Source organism: Pleurodeles waltl, chromosome 2_2 (genome assembly GCF_031143425.1).
Source record: "Pleurodeles waltl isolate 20211129_DDA chromosome 2_2, aPleWal1.hap1.20221129, whole genome shotgun sequence".
Taxonomy (NCBI): domain Eukaryota; kingdom Metazoa; phylum Chordata; class Amphibia; order Caudata; family Salamandridae; genus Pleurodeles; species Pleurodeles waltl.
This window is the reverse complement of record NC_090439.1, coordinates 324281586-324302500: the sequence shown is the minus strand read 5'-3', so window position 1 is coordinate 324302500 and position 20915 is coordinate 324281586.

Sequence of the window (20915 nt, the reverse complement as noted above, 5' to 3'; positions counted from 1 at the left end):
GACCACTGGGGATAGTAGCCATGTCAGTGGTGGTGCCACTGTCCCAGCATGTTGCGGGGCTGGTGGCGGTGCTTGCGGCGATGTCTGTGGGGGTGGTGCTTGCGGCGGTGTATGTGGCGGCGGTTCCTGCGGTGGTGTCTGTGGCGGCAGTTCTGGCGGTGGTGCATGGGTCAGCACCTGCTGAGGGACACAGCAGGACTTCTCCTGCAGCCTCAGATGGCTGCCCACTGGGGAAGAGGCTGGGGACTGTTGCTGAGGCTGTAGACGTTCCGGTGGCGGTGCAGGTGGCGGTTGTGGTGGTGGGGCAGCTAGCGGTGTTCGCCGCCGTAGAGGGTGGTTTGGTCGTGGACAGAAGGTGTGACACTGGTCCCTCAGTCGGTGCCACCATGTCCTCTCCTGACCTGCTCTTCTGCTTTTGGCCCTTCCCCACCTTTGATGGTGCTGCAGTTGTCTTGCCACCATCCCCTTTTATTTTTGCTGAGGCCTTGGTGGCTGGTTGTTTCGGCTTCTCCCTCCGGGATGTGGGCACCTTTTTCACCTTGGCAGGTGGCGAAATGTCCTTGCCCTCACTATGTGGCACACTGACAGTCCTGATGGGTGGTGCACTTGATGACCCCACAGTTGCTGGCACCACTGTGCCTGGGGATTTGGTGGCTGAGGTGCTGGGCTGGGACCTGGAAAGCCTGGCCCTAGGGGAAGGACAGGGGAGAGGTGAAGGGAAAAGCTCAAAGTTTGCAAGGAAAAGTTTTTTAGATACACTGGGACGGGAAGATGGAGGGGGTTTGGGAGTGGAGGAAGAGGTGGTAGTTGTAGGAGGTGTACGTCTGCTGAATTTGGGTGAAGGTGCATGGGCCGGAGGCTGTTGTGAGGTAGATGGCTGTTGTGTGGGTGTGTGCCTGCGTTTGTGTAGTTTGGGAGGAGGGTTCACAGACACACTGGGAGAGGACACTGGGGATGTGTGAATCGTAGTGGGGGTGGTGACTGCACGTGAGCGGTGTGTGCTGATGGGCATGCTGGTGATGGAGGTAGTGGCTGAGGATGTAGTTCATGCAGGTGTGAGTGGAGATGAGACAGGGAGGGAAGAGGAGGATGTGGAGGGGGGACACAGTGGAGACAGTGGATGTTGGTGTGTCTGTATGGGGATGGTGCTTGTGTGAGTGCATGTGGGATATGTGGTGCTTATGTTTGCCGGAGCCACTCTTGTGTGTTGATGTGTGTGCATGCTGGTCTGATGGTGTGCTTGGGATAGGCTGAGGTACAGGGGATTGGGTCTGGGTGGAGGAAGTTGGAGGGAGGAGGCTGGACACAGGGACAATGGCTGCCATCAGTGCTGAAGCCAGATCCTGAAATGCTCTCTGTTGGGCCGTCTGCCCAGAATGAATGCCCTCCAGGTATGCATTTGTTTGTTACAAATGCCTCTCAACACCCTGGATGGCATTCAAAATGGTAGATTGCCCAACAGTGAGGGATCTCAGGAGGTCAATAGCCTCCTCACTGAGGGGAGCAGGGCTGACTGGGGCAGGGCCTGAGGTGCCTGGGGCGAAGGAGATGCCCACCCTCCTGGGTGGGCGAGCACGGGACACATGCTAAGGGGCTGCTGGGAGGGCGGTGCTGGTAGGAGGGGTGGCGGCTGTACCTGTTGATGCGGTGGGCACAGAGGTGCCCGCTATCGCAAGGGAGCTCCGATCAGAGGAGCCGCTGTCACTGGCGTATGCTCCTGTCCCCGCCGTGGAGCTTCCCTCGCCCTCCGTCCCACTGGTGGCTTCAGACTCCATTGCTTTACCCTCCAGGGCCAAGTGGGTTACAGCTCCCTCCTGCTCAGGTGCCACTGCTCCTCCGCCTGATGATGCTATTGCACACAAGAACAGGGAGACCACAAAAAGGGGGGGAAGGACAGAAGAAAAACATGTTCAGTGCATGCAACATCACTACAGTTGGTGGACACAACACACAGGGAGCAGCCCTCTGCACTACGCCATGCACTAACAGTTCCTAGAAATTTCACATGCCCATGGGGGACGAGGCCTAACCCCAATTGCTGCACACGATAAGTCACACGAGCCTGACTAGGTGTAGATGCCTCTTACCACTAGTGGGGTTCGGGTGCCACATAGCCGGCCTCACAAGGGACCTTCCCTACCAAGGTCACCCTGGCCTAGGGGAACCCACTGTCTACCTCCGCCACCCAGACACCTCGTTATGCACGCAGAGTCAGCTGAAGGAGAGTGTACTCACCCCCTTGTGGCTGCTGTGATTTCCTCAAGCGCTCATACAACTCCGCATATGCCACCGCCAGGATCTGGGACATCAGGGGGGTCATGGTGCGACGGGCACCCCTTCCACGCTGGGAGGCCATCCCCAGCTGGGCCTCCGCCGTCTTCTTGCTCTAGCGGCGCAGGTCCTCCCATCTTTTACGGCAGTGGGTGCTCCGTCTGTGGTAGACGCCGAGGGTCTGGACGTCCTTGGTGATGGCACACTGAGGGGCATATTTATACTCCGTTTGCGCCGAAATTGCGTTGTTTTTTTTGATGCAATTTCGACGCAAAACTAACTCCATATTTATACTTTGGCGTTAGATGCGTCTAGTGCCAAAGTCCATGGAGTTAGCGTCATTTTTTAGCGTGGACACCTACTTTGCGTTAATTATATGCAAGGTAGGCATTCCCATCTAAAAAATCGACTACGAGGCATGTGCGTCGGATTTATACTCCCGGGCAAAAATCACGCCCGGGAGTGGGCGGGTCAAAAAAAATGACGTACGGCCGCTTTTGCGCCGTTTTTTAGCGCCTGCAAAAGGCAGGTGTTAAGGGACCTGTGGGCTCTGAAGGAGCCCAGAGGTGCCCCCCATGCCCCCAGGGACACCCCCTGTCACCCATGCCCACCCCAGGAGGACACCCAAGGCTGGAGGGACCCATCCCAGGGACATTAAGGTAAGTTCAGGTAAGTGTTTTTTTTTTTTTTTTTTTGTGGCATAGGGGGGCCTGATTTGTGCCCCCCTACATGCCACTATGCCCAATGACCATGCCCAGGGGACATTAGTCCCCTGGGCATGGCCATTGGGCAAGGTGGCATGACTCCTGTCTTTGCTAAGACAGGAGTCATTTCTATGGGGGTTGGGAGTGAAAAAAAATGGCGCAAATCGGGTTGAGGCGAAAAAATTGCCTCAACCTGACTTGCCCCATTTCTTGACGCCCAAGCCCCATATCCCCCTACGCCGGTGCTGCCTGGTGTACGTCGTTTTTTTTAACGCACACCAGACGGCGCCGGCGGCTAACGCCGGCTAGCGTCATTCAATAAATACGGCGCCTGCATGGTGCTTCAGAATGGCATTAGCCAGCGCTAATTTTTTTGACGCAAAACTGCGTTAGCGCAGTTTTGCGTCAAAAAGTATAAATATGGGCCCAAATGCCCTTCTTCTGGTGGGCGCTGACCTAGAGGAATGGTACAGGGGGAAAGGAAATTACTCAGCCGTCCAGTCCGTCATAGTCATTGCCCACCAGTTCCCACCCATGCCCTGATGCACATACACTCACCATCCGCACATGTAGGCCTAAGCCCCCCCCCCCATTTTTCTTCCATCCACACCACTCAAAGCAGGCATTGCCCATGCAGCATGCTCACAGTGTACTCACCTGCTTTGTTGGAGGACCGTACAGTTGCGTGTACTGGGGGAGGACGCCATCCACTAGTTTCTCCAACTCCTCCGAAGTGAAGGCAGAGCCCTTTCCCCAGACACTGTAGCCATTGTCGCTTCCAGACACAGGTCACAGCAGCACTTGCCGTGTAGGTCCTCTCCTGTTGAAGGTCAGGTATCAAGTGAGTGAACAGACAGAAAATGGCGGTCATGTCCGCCGTACATCGTCATTGGCTCCTGAAACCCATAGGGCCCAATGTCAACCAATGCAGAATTGCACCGCGATCTTCGACCGCCCACCACGACGGTGTACAACGCCAGCGCAGTTACCTCATATCCCCTTGTCCCACCTTACAGGTCAGGCAGCCGCCATTTCAGGGGGCCACATGGCATGGAAATAAACTGCGTCACACCTATCTAGGCCGGGAATTTAGACAGATACCGGCACATAGCGGATTACTAATGTTTCAGCAAATAACACATTGTGATACCTCAGTGTTGGATGACTCTCTGCTCGTTGTTCTCCTCCATAGGGCATGTCTGCTGGGGCAGGTGATGAGATGGCGGCATCCTCCGGTGTACAGACCCATGGTGGACCTGTCGACAATGGAAGAGAGACACATAATTATTACATACAGACTTGATTGTGCAACAATCCAGGAACTGTGTGCCCAGTTGTAGCCAGACCTGATGTCAGCTATCCGCCATCCCACAGGGATACCCCCTCTAGTGCAAGTCCTGTCTGTACTCCATTTCCTGGCCAGTGGATCTTTTCAAACAACAGTGGCCATGGCATCAGGGATGTCCCAGTCAATATTCTCTAACGTGTTGTCCAGAGTGTTATCTGCCCTGCTGAAACACATGCACAGCTACATCATTTTCCCTCAGGTGGAGGATTTGCCCACAGTGAAAGGTGACTTCTATGCCCTGGGACATATCCCCAACATCATTGGTGCCATTGATGGTACACATGTGGCATTTGTCCCCCCCGCAGGAATGAACAGGTGTACAGAAACCGGAAGAGCTACCATTCGATGAATATGCAGATGGTGTGTTTGGCATACGCCAGGTGACTTTTCAGCAGGAGGATGGGCCAGATGGTGGTCTTGTGGCAGCTGTGGAGCCTGTGGACAGTGAAGAAGAGGAGGCAGAAGAAGAGGATATCGACAACCCAAACAACATCATCATGCAATACTTCCATTGAGACACAGGTAAGAAGATGTTACTGCTTCCCACATCTCATACTATTATTGCAGCTAGCACAAGTCTGTCATTTTCACTCAGTGTATGGACCCTGACATTTCCATTTCACAGATCTGGGTCCCACTTTGTGCCCTCTGCTATGTTTACTCCTGGCCTACAGCTGTGTTACATTGGCATATGAACAAGTAAATTGACATTGCTATGTTCCATTGATATTGCTATTACACATTTGTGAAAACACAGACTGACTCCAGATTGTTTTGTGATTGAAGTGTGTTTATTCCTGTGCAAATAAGTGGAGGGGGTTGTAAAATGGGCTGGGGTGATGGTGGAGGTATGTCCAGTCTATTTGTTTCACAGGTGCATTGTCCAAAGGGACATAGGAAGTTGGGCAATGGCAGTTTAAGGAAGGCCACGGTGACATAGTGGGACAGAAGGGTGACATTCAGTAGAGTCTTATTTCCTGGCGGGGGTCTGGGCAATGTTCTCTGTCTTGTTCCTGGATCTCAGGGACCATTTGCGGGGTGGTTCTCCATCTGCAGGGGGTGGGGTGGGGTGCTGGTGTCCTGTTGTTCCTGTGACTGTGCCTCCTGTCCACTGGTGCCGGCGGAGGTGGAGGGCTGTTCATCATCCAGGCTAGTGTCAGGGGCCCGTTGGTGTGCCACTGTGTCCCTCCTGGTGTTGAGAAGGTCTGCCAGCACCCCTGCAATGGTGACCAGGGTGGTGTTCCCCAGGTAGTGTTCCTCCTGCACCTGCTGGGTCTCCTGAAACTTGCCCAGTACCGTGCCCATGGTCTCCTGGGAATGGTGGTAAGCTCCTATGAGGTTGGAGAGTGCCTCTTGGAGAGTGAGTTCCCTCGGCCTGTCCTACCCCTGACGCACAGCAGTCCTCCCAGCTTCCCTGTTATCCTGTGCCTCTGTCCCCTGAACGTGTGCTCACTGCCCCCAGGTCCCTGATCGTCCTGTGTTAGTGGGGTTGCCTGGGTTCCCTGTAGTGGTGGACACACTTATGATTGACGTGTCCTGGGGACAGAGGGATGGGCCCGCTGGGTGGGTGCTGTGCTGGTGGTTCCTGAGGGGGGAGGCTCTGTGGTGGTTTGTGACTGTGTCAGGGGAACCGACTGTCCAGAGGTCCCTGATGGGCCAGGCTGGTTATTTTGATCCAGGCGTGCAGAGCTGCTGTCATCACTGTGGTTCTCTTCTGTGGGGGACTGGATATGTCTGGCACCTCCTGTCCAGTGACGTTGGGTATGGGTCCTGTTGGGGTGTAAATGCATAGTTATTGTGTGTGCCATCTTGTGCAATGGGTGAGTGACCCTCTACTCCTGTGCTTGCTTTATTGGCTTGGTCCTTGTGTGATTGGTGATTTTGGGGCATGATTGAGTCTCTGTACTGGACATGCTTTGGTGATGGGTGTCCATACATTGGTGTTACATGCAGGGCTTGGTTTTGGGATGTGTGGGTTGTGTTAGTGCAGTATCTGTGGGTTGTTGGGGTGATGGGTGTGAGGGTAAGGGTGGGAGTATGTGATGGCATGCAGGTGGGGTGTCGGGGATAAAGCAGTAAAGATATGTCTTGCCAGAGTCCAGTCCTCCTGCTACGCCTGCGAGGCCCTCAGGATGCATTATTGCCAAGACTTGCTTCTCCCATGCTGTTAGTTGTGGGGAAGGAGGTGGGGGTCCACTGCCAGTCCTCTGTACTGTAATCTGGTGTCTGGATACCATGGAACGTACCTTCCCCCGTAGGTCATTCCACCTTTTCCTGATGTCATCCCGTGTTCTTGGATGCTATCACACTCCATTGAACGTGTTGACGATTCTCCGTCATAGCTCCATCTTCCTAGCAATGGATGTCTTCTGCACCTGTGATCCGAATAGCTGTGGCTCTATCCGGACGATTTCCTCCACCATGACTCTGAGCTCCTCCTCAGAAAACCTGGGGTGTCGTTGAGGTGCCATGATGTGGTGTGGGAGATGTGTGAGGTGGTGTCTGTTGTGATGTGTAAGGGGATGTGTTGGTGTGTGTTGATAGAGGTGCCTGGATGTTATGTAAGTGTTGGTGTTGTGTGTCTGTGGATGCTGGTGTTGTTTTAGGTAGTGTCTCTCTCTGGGCTTCTTTAAAAAAATTGGTAGTAAGGGTTTGTGGGTGATGTGGGTGTGTTTTTTATATTGGATTGGGTGTGTGGAGTGGTGTGTGTATGTGTATGTGTATGTGTATCAGGTGTGTGTATTTCGAATTGTCCAATGTGGTTGTGTTTTGTAAATGTGTGTGTATTTTGAGTGCGGCAGTGTGTACCGCCAATGGAATACCGGGGTTGAAAGACCGCTGCGTTGATTCGTGGGTCGTGATACTGAGGGCGTATTCCTGTTGGCGTGACGGTGGAGGTTTCTGTTATCGCCAGTTTATCACTGACCTTTGGTGTGGCGGACTTGTGTGGGTGTCTGTATTGTGGCTGATTCCGAGCTGTGGGTCGTAGTACCTGTAGTGGAATTCCGCGGCCGCTGCAGTATGTTGGCGGTCTTCTGCAGGGCGGAAAGTGGGATTTACCGCCAGGGTTGTAATGAGGGCCTTAATTTTTATACTGTATTTATAATGTGTACGCCCTTATATTTCGCCCAAATCGGTTAAGACACAATAAATATAAAGATAAAAACTCCTCTACATTATCTAAAACATCACACACAGCCCAAGTGGACATAACTCTAAAACACTTCTCCTCCAGTATCAGTAGAGGCAGTTCAGTTTATCACATCTCTCACTTTTAAATTTGGCCCATATTTAAACTGAAGCACTACTCCCATTCCGTATAGCTCATCCATGCAAATTCTTAGTGTGCAGTGCAGTGCAATGCAAAAGTGCCTTATTTAATTCAAATTAAAAACATCTTTGAAAAATTCCTGCCTCCTCCCTACTTAAGGAAAAAGATACAAAAAATACAAAACATTTATAAAAATATTCTAAAGGTAAGTATGCAAATCTTCCTTAACGTTCAACCCTCTCTAATTCTTTGTATCTAGTTCTATAATGTATTGTGATTCCAATTGTCTTAACTTTTTCTCCTTGTTGCTTCGTCTTATGTTTCTAGTAACTGAATCCACAACAAAATAAGATAAATCACCCACTTCATTATTGTGGTGTTTCTTGAAGTGTCGTGCCACCAGATATGCCACCAGATATGTTCTATCTTTATTTGTAATAGCTCTTAGATGTTGTTAGATTCATTTATGAACCGGAAGAATTGTACTCTATACATATAGAAGCATACACAGGCGTTTCAATACAGAAATAGCATACTCAGTTTTACAATTGCAAAAACCTTGAATCTGTTTTTATGCTTGGTTAAAGACAAGGTAAGTTCCTTTGTATTTATACCATATTGACATGCTTTACATTTTTCACATCTCCTAAAAATACTCAAACCACCTAGCCAAGAGGGCTTCTTTACACATTCCGAAGAAGTTTTGATCAATTGATCTCTCATTGCTTGTGCTCTTCTAAAAGTCACACCTTGTCTTCTTGGCATTTCATTTCCTATAATGGGGTAATTCCTTATCACATGCCAATATGTTTGATGAGCTTACGGATTGCCCCCTCTTGTTTGTTGTATTTGATAACCAACCTGAATTGAGAGAATTTATCATGTCCCTTTTTCCCTTTGTTCTTCCTTTCAAAAATCAACTCCCTTGTGTCCTACGTTTCACTTTCCTGACTCCACATTTTCGATGGTGTAACCTCTTTCCACAAGTCTAAGAGTCATATATTTTAAAGCCTTTTCCTCCTTATCTTCCACACTGCAATTTTGTCTCACTCTCAGTGATTCACCATAGGGGATCTTTTCACCAAATTCAGTGGTTGATGACTTGCTGCACTCAAAATTGTATTACCAGAGGTTGGCTTCATATACAGGCCCACATTTGTACTCTGTTTGCGCTGAATTACCGTCATTTTGTTACGCTAACGCAGCGCAAGTTTAACTCCATAATTATAATTTGATGGTCTAGCATCAAAGTATAGGAGTTAATGTCCTTTTTGGATGCGTGAAACTATCTTGCATTAATAAGATGGAAGGTAGGAGTTCCCATGCATAAAATTACTCTAAGCTCTAGCTCCATATTTATCCCCCATGCAAAAAAGATGCACGGGTGGGAGGTGGACACAAAAAAAGGACAAAAAAAATGACATTAACCCCGTTCTGCGTCAACTTTTATCGCCTAGGTCAGACTAGGTGTTATAATGAGGCACATACACCACTTTAGAAGGAAAATTCACAGAAGGAACATTTGTTACCTCCATAACAACATGGACGGTGTAACCAATTACTAAAAATATAGGACATACACAAGTACCAAATGTGATCATCGTGCTAAAATATGAAACACACCCTTGGGCACCTGGACACTTATCATGAGTTTGTTGTCAGGCAGAGGCCTCTTGTTAAACGTCCGTCACAGTTAGACCACCATTGTGGTCTAAACCCTGCTGGCCCAATTAGGAGGTCACTGCTGGGCCTGTCGGGGCAAACATAATTTTCCATACGCCGGCCCAGCTGGGAAGATGGCCAAAACATTGCAGCTAATTTGTAAGTGATACCGCTGCAATGTGGCGTTGTGGTGGGTGCAGCAGCACCAGTAGCGGTTAATACAGCATGCAATTTGTGCATTGGAAAGTGCTACAAGTCTGTCCATGTGGGACATGGCACTGCCCATGTCAAGTGCATGGCCAGTACAGGGGCCCCAAGGGGGAACCTGACACCCCCATTCCACCAGCCCTTGCACAGCGGTGGAACCACCATGCAAAGGCTAGCAGATTTGGGAGTCCAACTCAGGAGGGCTGCGCTGCTTGCAGCGCTGCCCTGGCAGATTAAGACCACTGGGACAGCCAGGCAGCTGGCAACCTGGCAATGTTGGTGGTCCAAACGTGGTGGGTCTACCACGGTTATAATTTGGGGGTCATACTGCCATGACCACAGTGGTCCAAATGCCATTGTGAGTCTGACATACTTGAGAACACCACATATGTAATGAGGGCCAAGATGGTTGACACAACCACCATCTGCCACTAAGGCCCACTAAGGGTTGCACTACTTGCGCAATGCCACATGCATACATAGATGGAATAGGCCGGCTCTGTAGGGCAACTATGCTGGCCACACATCTGACACCATTGTGCTGCAAGGATGTGGTAGCCTTCATCTAATATGAAGACCCTCCTACTAAAATGGACTAAATAAACCATGTCACATACATGATGAATACATGTTTTGGAATCCAGATGGTCACATATAGGTCCTTGAGTCAGTACCCAAGAATGACATGTACATCAACACAGTGAAATTGAGCCATATTACAAAACCTGGAACATACACAACACCACAAACACCACTCAAACTGCAACCAAATACTGCCATGGAATATTCATGGTCCCCCTCAACTCTTCACTAAATGTCTCCCTCTTATCTCTGACCAAGGTTATGGCATGCAGTTGTGGGTCATGACCCCATCTGCAAATCCAGATACCAATGAACAGCATGCCTTCAATGAAGCACACCAGAAGACACGCAGTGTGGTGGAGAGGAGCTTTGGCCTTCTCAAATCCAGGTTCAGGTGCCTGGACATGACAGGAGGAAGCCTCCTGTATGTTCCCCCCCTGGTATGTAAGATCATACTGGTATGTGCTATCCTGCACAACATGTGTGTTAGAAACAATATCCCCTGGGATGGACAAGTAGATGTCACAATGAGGAGGAGGAGGATGATGAGGATGAGGACCTTCAGGGGGACTTACCAAACACAGCGGCAGGAATCCACATGAGAAAGGCAATTGTTGACAATTTTTTATACCTATTCAACCAAAAAAGTACTCTGTAAACATCTCAAAATCATTTTGTTCAACAACACAATTCCTAGTCTCCTCATTTTCCAATACATATATTTTTGGAATGTGAATCTAAACTCAAGGAGTGTGTCAGAAACACAGAAACAACAAGTATGGTCCACACATCTTTGGTGATGTAGGGAAATCCACAGACTCCATCACACATATCAGTGACACCCACTTTTGCATGGCTTGACACACATCATGGCTGTACGGGCCACAATGTATGCAGGGGGGGCCATTCTGGTGCAAAGGGGGCCTTCATATTAGCAAATAAAAGTCAATGAGACTGCTGCACCCCATTTGTAGTGGATTTCCTAACACCTTCTCTTTGCTGCCATTAAACATAAGCTCCCATCATAATCAATAGGCCTCTGGTTGCTTAGCAGGACTCAGGAAAATAAATAATGACGCTAATTCTGCAAAGTGCCAGACCACTGTCAAACAATTTTTACCCTACTCCCCCTAACTACCACCACGGTGCACCGTCTATTGGAGACGGCGCACACATGGTGGTATCAGGAGTGCACTAGGACCCGCACTTCAACAGGCCCAGCACTATGTGCTGCACCACTTCCACAGCTATGGCCCCAAGTGTAGTGATGCATGCACAGTTCAACTTTCTAATTATGCATCTAGGAATGACACCTGTGCCATTAAACAGGCATGAAAGGGTGTGTAAAAATTAGTTAGGGAGGGCAAAATCCAGACCACAGTGTCACAACAAATGTTCCAAAGTATGAATTCCAAACACTCTGTAGGGCTGCTGAGTGAAGGTGTGAAATCTGTGCATATAAATGCTTGAGAAGTGCCCCATGTACTCAGCAGGAGATTCTATGATCTGTAGCATCTCCTGCTGAGTGCATCATTGACCTGCACATGTAAACATGATGTTGACCCACACTGCCAGCATGCTGTGACTTAATAATGACTATGCACACATGGATGTGAGTAAGGGGTGCACTAAGGTCCACAAAGACAGTATAGACACAATAGGTGCTGCAATACTGTAGTCCTATCACCCTCTTGGTGAACTTTTGCAAGGCCATGTTAGGGACCCTGACCATGCACTGGGTCCAGACTACTGGCAGATCCATTTGACCTGTGCACTGTGTAGCAGAGTCAGCATAATACACTTAACTATATTGTCCATTTGCATTAAGTAGGATTTACACTAAGCAATGTTCTTCATTCATGTCTTACAGATGGACCTGCCCCTTACACCATCGGAGAGGTGGCGAGATTTGAAGACCCCGATACATCCAGTAAGTGCCATTTTATGGCTCCTGTTAGCTACTCCAGGATTTGGTGTGAGTCAGTCAGAAGAGTGGAATGCAATGAGTGATGTAGTTTTCTGGACCAATGATAAGAAATCATAACAGGATGGATGGTGACATCATGGGGCATGTGTAAGAGGTCCAAGTACCACCGGAGCCTCTATATTTGAGAGGCTCCGGGGACGCTATGTCCTGCACCGTGTATACATGTTGGGCTTAGTACACATTTTGTGGCTTCACATTAACTTGTCAATTTGGCTACTTCACATGCAGTACTTTGTGTGGAAGGAGTGTGCAATGGGTGTTGCAGTGGCTATGCCATAGCAACACCCATACCAATTAGACGGTGTCCCAGACCTACACATTTCCTTACACTAGAGGCTGTAGAAAATCCTGCAAACACACCAAGGTGTGGCTTTAGAGGGCCACAACAGGCTAACATATGTGTTGCTGTGCCTTTCATACTTTGCTCTTTCAATGGGTGCTGCATTTGTCAGCCCACATCAAAAGTGCAGAGTCCCTTTGTAGAATTTGTTTGTGTTGGAAGGTGTCCCTCCATGCACAAAGACTATCTCCCCCTCAATGCAGCCAGCTAAGCTCCATGGGGAATGGGTGGCTTGGTTGGGTACTGGAAGCAAGATTATCGCCGGCGTAGGTGACCACACAGTTGTGTGCCCTCTCCTATTCAATACCTTGCATCCCTGTGTTGTGAATTTGTCGGAGTGATGTGCACCCAATTGTCCATCAGCATGGTGCTATGTCACATTCCCACCATGTGTGTTGTGCAGTTGTGCAATGAGATTGGCTTGCATGTAGTTCTCAGGGCAAAGTGTGCTCGCATGGAATTGTGTGTGAAAGAATTAGTATTTGCTGACCACATATTTATGGATGTCTGCCATCATAGGTCACAGGCCACGTGTATATGTAGATTGCATGCCTGTTGTCAACAACCTTGTCACAGCACCGTAAACCGCAAACTGTGCCACACATAGCTCACACTTGATGACAAGATGGGACAGATTTTGGGTTCCAACTGCATTACTCTGTAGGGGGATTCTGTGGAAGACATACACACACCACAGGTGCCACAGTGCCCTCCAGAGATGGTGAGGTAGTGGTGCAGCAAGGAGACATAGGGGGTTATAACAACTTTGGAGGAGGTGTTAATCCGTCCCAAAAGTGACGGTAAAGTGACGGATATACCACCAGCCGTGTTACGAGTCCATTATATCCTATGGAACTCGTAATACGTCTGATGGTATATCAGTCACTTTATCGTCACTTTTGGGACGGATTAACACCTCCTCCAAAGTTGTAATAACCCCCATAATGTCCTGAACTGCAGGAATCTGTGTACACAATGTGTGGATAACTCTAGTCAAGAAATTTCAGGTCAAAGTCTATTGAGCTCCTAACCTCCAATGTCAACAGTGTAACCAATATGGTGGAGCCACCGTGTAAGTTGTGGCTGAAGTAGGTCACATCAGAGATGCATGAGAAGGCAATGCTGTGTTTGTAGCTGGTGCTGTGGGGATATCTGACATGCATCTGCTGGTGATGTGAGATGCTCCCGGACACAGTTGCAGTGCTCAAAGCTGTGACACGATTGCTGTGGCCTTCAGGGCATCCATACAACCACCATGTGTGTGCAATTGAATGAATGTAGCACTACATGGCACAGGGTAGGGGGCTCCAGTGCTGTAATATCTTGACAACAGTGAATGTGCAGGTCAGGGTTTGCACAACCTTTCCCATATCAAGGTAGCATCAGTTGTACGTGTGGCCACAGCATGGGAAATGCAGCTGGACCCCAGTTACATAGGCTCAGGCCAGGTTTTAAATCTGGACACATGAATGTAGATGTACTACAACATAGAATACCAGCATTGTAGTTGGCAGCCCCCCTAACAAGTGGCCCTCTCCTACACTCCATTACAGGTGCTCAGGCCTTGTTGCATCACCCAGGGTGTTGAGCTGATGGATTGCATGCCCAACCCCCTTTCAGGTCAGGGAGACAGGAAATCCATTCTTATTGAGAAACGTGATGCTCAAAGTGTAGATGAGATTGATGTTGAGTGGTCCATGGTTAGTACCTATCAGCTGTGGGCCATCATGATTTCCAATGGATTGACGTCATCCCACTGACATGTACAAGATACTGGTGATGTATGGGTGGATATACAGGCAGATGAAGTGCAATACAAATTTGTTGAGGCCTGTGTGTAGGTCTGTATGTGTAATCAACTGTAGCAGTGCAAGTTACAAATCTGTACATACTCCACCCAAAGCTGATACTGGTGGCTGCTTGTCCTCATTTTGCCGCTGCCATCATGACTAATGAGGAAAGGTGCCAGTTCAATCCCAAGAGAGAATGGTACTGCTGCATCCTGGAGTTGCATTTACGTTACTGCCACATGGCACGCCATATCCGTTCGGAAAAAAGCATGTGGGAAATGGCCGGCACTCCCACACGGGGGGACCCACTCACTCACCCAAAACAAAGGATGGAGCAGGAGCATCATCAATGCAGGGGCTCCCAGCTGCACCCACCCCATCCACCTCTGCAGCACCAGTTGCCACATCTGCAACAGTTTTGCCACCACCAGCTGCTGGGCCATCACAATTGGAACTGGACTTACGTCGGGATGTCGCCCTGATATTCCAGCATTTGGACAGGTTGGAGGAGACACTGGCAGATGACTGCACAGTCCTCAATTACATCAAAAAGCAGGTCAAGAAGTCACGCAACTGAACTTAGACTGTGATGGACCACCTCCCTTTTCCTTCCCCTCCCTTTTAAAGCTGTACCATATTTTAGTTTAGGTTTCATGTAGTTAGTGGTAGGTTAGTGTAGTGTAGCCATTAGGTAAGATAAGTGTAGATGGGGGGTGGTTTTCTATTTTTAGGTTTTTTATTTGTGCGTTGTTTGGTTTGGGGGTCATGTTCGGGTTTATATGTGTTTTTATGAGAAAAAAATACAAAAAAAGATGTATTTGTTTAGGTCATGGGATTAGTTAGTACATGTGTAGTTACAGTAATCATTGTCCTACTTGTTTGTTGTTTCTTAAAGGGAGTGGGGGGCAATGTTTAGAGTGTGGCATTTTATGTGTAAGTTAAGTTTAGCAGGTTAAATAGTTTAGTTGTATGATAAGTATAGTTACTATATGTTAGTTTAGGATATGGTAGTTTTTTTTTAAGTAGAAACTTTTCATAATAAATATCCTGATATCATTACAACCAGTTTGTGTAATTAGTGTGAGTCTCAGGGTTCTCCTCATGTGTGTATTGGCCAAACTGGGTAAATGGCCTATGGACTCTGTTCTGCCTACAAAAGTGTAATGTATCATGTGTAATCCCTATTGACAATGGAGATGTCACATTGAATGTGACATCACATCTAATAGTCCATGCATCTGCCATCCAGTGTACCCACCACTCATGATGACTATGTATACTTTGGATTGGACAGGTAGGTCTGGTACTTAAGCTGTCAGTGCTGGGGTCCCGTAGGAGGAATGAAAGGAACTGTGGCACATCTGACAACCGCCACAGTTGGAACTCTATCCTGCAAAAACTGACCGGTGTCCATCACTGATGAGGTTAGATACCTCTGTACCACATTAGTGAGTTCTTCTGGTACTCCCAACTGATGATATTGCCCTAGAGTTGCCTTTCAGCCATACCTGCCGTATATGGTGAGTGAACCATATATGTGTCCTTTATTTGTGACGTACTCAGTGAATTGCTTGTAGGTGATGAGACCAGCATCCACACTTTCAGGTTAGGAGCTTTGTGCCCTCACAGCCCTGCACTCTTGTACTGATTATCTGTGGCCAATGACGTGGATTCACACATTACAATCATTTAGCTGACACATTACAATCATTAAGCTGAGTCAATGGATCACCATAGACATAGACATGCTAATTGTGTACATGGTGTTTATTAACAAGTGGAAGTGTTGTAGTAAGATATTTACAATCCAGGTCAGTGACCTTATTTGTGAAATCCTTACATTTGTAACACAATACAGGTCCAGGGTTGAGGGACATGTCATGGGACATGCTTCAGAGTAGTGTTGATCAGTGTGGAGGAACAATAATTGCCAGTTGTTAGTGAGAGACAATGACAGTCCATAGCAGACAGGTCAACAGTGTGTGGGTGAAGAGTGCACATATCCTACTGTGATAACACTGCAATGATCTTTAGCACAGAACTAAGGAGAACACTGCCCATGTGGCACAGGCTGGTGCTACCAGGTACTCCTCCGAGTAAAGGTGACCTGTTCCAAATCTTCATCCTCTGATGTGTGTGGTGTCTCCTGTGCCATTGGTGGTAGTGGTGGGGAGTTAAAAGGGGCCACACACACTTCAGTGGTTGAAGATGTGGAGTCCAAATTCCCGGCAGCTGCCATTTGTGGAATAAGATATGGCATCACTGCAGCAAGGAGGAACTGCTGATTTTTCAGGATCGCAGCAACATCCTGGTGGTAGGTGTCTGCCCTGAGGGAGGCCACTTCATGCTGAATGGAGTCCAGCTTGTTATCAATCATGCTGCTGACAGTTTGGGAGAACAGTTGTTGTGGCCACTCCCTCATGGCAGCAGCTATGTCAATCAGACACTGCTGGACTCCACACAGGTTGGCAGCTGTCTGTTCATTAGCTGTCACGAGGCACATTCCCTCTAGGCTGGCTGCCATGGTCTCCATCCCCACCCGCACCTGCCTGCCCAGCTCCTGCTGGACTCCTACCACTGTCCTCTGGAAGCTCGTCCCTGGGTCCTTGGAGTCCTGAGCTGTGTCTGTGCTGGCAGGCTATAATATTTGGGTGTTGGGTGGGTCATTTGGGATGGCTGCTACATTGGTTGTCCTCCTTGCAACTGAAGGTGATGTCTGGAGGAATACCAGGACATCCTGGAGAGTCTCTTGGCTGATGGTTGTCATCTGGTCATCCAGGTCATTGGAAAACTCCAGGACAGACAGATCAGCAGGAGAGCCATCATCCTCTGCAATGAGATTGTGTAAAATCAATCTTTCTATGTCGTGGCAGTTGACATGTCACATCACTGAATTGCTATTTCAGGCCCAGTGACAACTTAAGGCACCAAACATTGTTCTTGTACATTATGGGTGCAATTTACCAGCTCTCTGCCCCACCTAAGTGTCATGTAAAGGGAAGCTCAGGTGCGCAATAGGCTGCGCCAAATTTACAAGGTGTGATGTATTTCCTTTTGGTGGCTTGACAACATCTTGTTATTTTGGACCCTTCCTCTGCATCTATTTGCTTGGTAGGACCTTGCAATGGCTGTTGCAATGGTCAAGACACTCAAACACACATCGCAATTTGCCCCTGTCCCAGTTTTTCATGTTTTTCATGCACCAGTGCAGCACTAAAACCTTACACCATCCCAGGGATGGCATTACCAAGGCGCTACATTGTTGTTTACTTTGATTGCTCCTCATGCGGATGTATGTGTATGTGTGCTACATTGTACAGCACACATGGACCTAGCATACTGCCATTTTAGTTTCTGGTTGTGCTGGAAGGTGCGCCTTCCTACACAACTATGATCTCACCCTCAATGCAGCCATCCTTGCACTATGGTGCAAGAGATGCGGCATTGTGGTAGTGCAGATAATTTGACACTGGCAAAGGGGTGGACCCAGGGATGGCCAGCATGGGTATAATTTGTTGATGTGAACATCATTTTCTACATGACAGTGCCTGATGCCACAACATAATGGACATAGCCAGTTGACTAATGTTGATCAGGGTCTCAAGCTAGTTTGATGGAGATTTTGCAGGTAGTTGTATTGGTGCATACATGGACCCTCATTACAAGTCTGGCAGTCCTATGACCACCAGACTTCCATTGGCAATATGACTACCGCCAACAGTGCAAGTGGAAGTGGCACATGTTGTCCATGGGGAATGTCCCATGGGCCAATGGCCTGGCACTGACAGGTTGCCGTCAGCTTACAAACTGGCAATGCCACCTGTCTTATGACACCAGACCAGTATTCCGATCAGTGCTACCCTTTAGGTATATTCCCCCTTTTCCGCCAGTCTTTGCATGGCGGTCAAACCTCCATGCAAAGGTTGGTGGTAATGTGGTGTTGTGTGCCCCTGGGAGCCCCTGCACAGCCCATGCACCTGGCATGGGCAGTGCAGGAGGCCCCATGCCCAGGCCCTTTGCGTTTTCCTCTGCCTGATTTGCAGTGACAAGAGGAGTGAATGCTGTCACACCCAATGCACCCCAAGATTGGCGCTGACTCTATTTGATCCATCAACAATGTAGTGGTAACTGCCCCACAGAGTTGACATGAGGAAACAGATTTCCACTCGCCATCCCAGAGTGTTGCCCATACTGCCAACTGTGGATGGTACACTGCACTAGCAGTCTTACCAACACCAGACTTGCCCATGCACCATCCCCCACCCGTCAATGTGAAATTGTACACAATGATGTTCACAGGCATACACCATATGTCGTGTTTGTGTGATTGTTTCCCCATTCCTATGTGGCTCACATGGTTGTGTCAGAGTAGTTGTGGGCTCAGCCTGTATGTGTTGTGACCTATAGATTGCAATCTGTTGTGCATATTTTCTCTAGTGGCACAGTTCTGTTCAGCGTCAATATGTGTGGCTCCACACTGCACCAGATTGGTTACACTGGCTAGTGCCATATTTCCTGTGATATGGGACCACCTTGCAATTGCCCCAGCAGCTGTCCAGGTTACTTTTCCCTGCACCCAAACAGGCATTCTCACTGCATGATGGAGAAGTGGCAGCCTTATGAAGATCTGTTGTTTATGTGTGGGGATGTGGTGCTTCCTGCACATGCCTGAGTAATGTTAGCTAAGGTGCCATTTTAAAGTGTGCTGTAAGATGCAGCACACATGTGTTTCGGCAATAGGACAAGGCAGTTGTGAAGTGTTTCTGCAAGAGACACCACCATGACGTAACCCCAGGAATGGTATTTACTGACTTCCTAGTCTCTGATGTCTTGGTTGTGTTGGTAGGGTTTGTTTGACTATATGAAAGGGATGTTGTGATGACACAACCACAGGCTCAGTAATTAGACATGCCTTTCATCCTATGTGCTGCAAATGTACATGTTGTTGTGTAGCCTGGGTGATTAACATATGTCCAGGTTGTGTATGTGTTGTGGTGCATGGCACAACCAAGGCATGTGTACATGTGTTGCTTATGTCTGAATTGTGCAACTTGATTTATGGGCAATGTGTCCCTCAGCACTCCTTTCACATGCAATGAGTGTGTCCTATGTAGCTCCCCCTTCCTGCATTTGTTAGTTTAGCATTTATTTAGCCCATGCAACTTACCTTGCATTTGTGGTGGTTCCAGGTATTCTGGTTGTCCTGCAATTTCAGTCACCAGTTCCTCCGGGATGACTGGTGCAGCCATCTCCTCCATTTCATCCAGCTCCTTCTGTGGTGCTGGACTTCCACCTCCACCTCCAGTTTGGAGTGCTGCCTTTCTGTTCCTTGACATTTTCTCCTTAGTTCTTCGCATATAATCATGCCAGCGTTTCTTGCACTCGGTTACAGTATTCCTCACTCTGACACACTGTTAATTGTGTCCACTATTTGCTGCCATATTGCCTCTCTCTTGCCAATTTGCAATTTGGCAGTGACAAATAGCTGATGTTGGTGCTCCATCACCTCTCTCACAAGGATTTCATGCTCCTCCGCACTAAGCAGAAACTTTCTCTTTTTCTTCTCCTTCCCGTGGGACTTCTGTGTGTTATCCTGCTTGGTTCCTGGGTGTATGGGGTCACCCTGGGGTCTCTTCTGCCCTGCTGGCTCAATTTTCCCTCTGCTTTGCAAAGGTTCCTGCATTAGCGTCTAAAGTTGACTTAAATGCAGGGTTAAAATGGTGCACATCCATTTGTGACATGTTTAAGCGCTGTGAAACCGGTTAGAGTCAATTTTGCAGCATTAACGACAGTTTGCCTTCTGACAGGGCGCAAGGGTTAAAGTCAATTTATTTTACTCTAACCAGTGTTTAGCACCATCCTGCGTCATACTATAATTATGACGCCGGGGTGACGGTAAAAAATGGCGCAAGCCAGCATTAAACATTTTTACCCAAAACTGAATAAAAAAATATAAATATACCCCATAGTTTGGTGCATAACGTATCTCCTTTCACATGAACGGTTACGTCTAGAAAGGAGTGAATAAGTTTTAGTCTGTCATTGCTGTTTGTCTTGTCCATGTCACATGCACTTTAAAAGGAAAATCAAGATGGCGCCTCTGTACAGTGAACAAAGCTGTAAGCACATCTGAAACGCATCAGTCGGTGGTCGATAACTATGTATTTTATCACAGGAGCACTTTATTAAAACTGTGGCATAAGTATCTTTGGTGTTGGTGTCCTTGCAGTTGCTGAAGCGATGGTGATATGAACATATATATATATATATATATATATATATATATATATATATATGCAAAAAACAAAGGAGAACTCTGGGAAGTTCCCAATTTTAGGTGGAGAGCTGCTCTAGTAAGGAGCACCCTGCAACACCAACGACAATATACATATTTATATACACACATATACATATACCATAGAAAGTCAGTTGCATATATGAGGCCCTGAGATATTTTTCAACCCTTTCATCTAAATACAGAAACCAAACACAGTCTAGGAGAGCTCTTTTTGTGGCAATAATACCATGATGTCCTTCATGAGTCACTTCAATTACTTTTTGATGCAGACTCTCTGGAATCCAGATTCTCAACCCTTGTAGCATAGCTCCCTCCTTTAATATGGACAGTTCATCTTTGACATTTCTGTATTTTTGGTATTCATTATCATTGATGAGAGGTTGAGTGTGTCAGTTCCATGACTGATGTGTAATTATGTCTTTTAACTTCTTCATATCACTATCATAGCTCATGGC